Source organism: Penaeus monodon, chromosome 3 (genome assembly GCF_015228065.2).
Source record: "Penaeus monodon isolate SGIC_2016 chromosome 3, NSTDA_Pmon_1, whole genome shotgun sequence".
NCBI lineage: Eukaryota > Metazoa > Arthropoda > Malacostraca > Decapoda > Penaeidae > Penaeus > Penaeus monodon.
Window position 1 is genome coordinate 16,920,493 of NC_051388.1, and position 1,365 is coordinate 16,921,857.

The 1,365-nt window shown below is 39.9% G+C and overlaps 1 long non-coding RNA gene across 1 annotated transcript in view; it reads left to right on the forward strand.

The window, feature by feature from the left end:
* The first annotated feature begins 1,149 nt into the window (after positions 1-1,149).
* LOC119592722 overlaps positions 1,150-1,365 on the forward strand; it is a 51,484-nt gene continuing 51,268 nt past the window's right edge. Inside the window, exon 1 of the long non-coding RNA XR_005230455.1 lies at positions 1,150-1,270. This is a non-coding gene — a long non-coding RNA (uncharacterized LOC119592722). The remainder of the gene's footprint in view (positions 1,271-1,365) is intronic.

Genomic DNA, 1,365 nt, shown 5'->3' on the forward strand with positions numbered 1-1,365 from the left:
CTCGGAGAGAGGGGAGATGGAGAGAGAGAGGAGAGCAAAGAGAGAGAGAAAAAAAGAGAGAAGAGAGAAAACGAGGGGAAAGAAAAAGAGAAAAGGGGGGGAGAGAGAGAGAGAAAAGAGAGGAGGGGAGAAAAGAGAGAGAAGAGAGAGGAGAGGAGGAGAGAGAGAGAGAAAGGGAGAAAAGGAGAGAGAGAGAGGGGAGAGAGAGGGGGAAAACGAGGGAGAGAAAGGGAGAGGGAGAGAAAGAGAGAGAAGAGAAAAGAGAGAGAAAAAAGGGGGTGCGGTCATGGAGAAAAAAAGCATAAAAAAAACACACGCATACAAAAATACATATACAATTACACACATAAACAGACACACTTACTTGAAAAACTCTTTACGTACATGGTAGTCGCACCTAAACCCTAAAACCCCTATACAACACTTTACAAAGACATACATACATGTAGTATTAATTTTAAATTTAAACTGTATAAGGGTTTTAAATTCTTAAGCTCGCCCAAAGAAAAAAAAAAACCCCGTAAAAAGTTGGATACTAGTACAACGTACTTCCATGTCATAATCTAAAATAGAAACGCCTTAGTTTTATTTTTAGTTACAGTAATTCTTATGTACTAAACGTACCCGCCAGAAAAAACAAATCACCCTCATGGGCCCCTTTAAAACTCTTTCATTCGCATGACTTTCATGACGATTGCCTGCCAGGAATCACACAAAGTTATAGTATAAGGACCCTACAAAAAAAGAGTTAGCTAATAACACGCGAGAATATTTCCTATACGACAAATTGTATTCGTGAAAAAATATCATGATGCGTCTACAAAATTCATTTAACTGAATATGAGGATAATAAATGACTTTTAATCATAGAATGTCACAAAACACGGGTCACGTGGTCACTTCAGGTCAGCATCACCACGTGGGAATTTGTTTATGTCGCCAAATGACGTCACAGGTTTACCACATGGAAAAAATAATTTCACCGCTTAAATATACTTCTTTGATATACCAAACAAGCTCTTTTATCACACAAATTCATGAGCCCTTCAATTCTTGTAGATAATCAATGTGAATGGAGAATGAAAGCCGTTTGCTCCGAGAAGGAACTAGTTTGTTAAAGGCATTATATCGTCTAGACGATTTATTATGCGGTCGGCGGAGGACTACGAGTTGAGTTTTGGGTCTGTGTGTCTACGGTGAACGAGTGCTAGCGCTGTAATAATGGCTGATAGAGAAGGTGGAGAGGATAACCCCCAGCCGGGTCAGCCAAGTACGTGTCATGGTCTCTCATGCCGTCTTTTGAAGTTTAGTCTAATAACTCTTTGCCAAAGTCTCCATCACAGTAACTAGAGGTTGCCTCAGCCA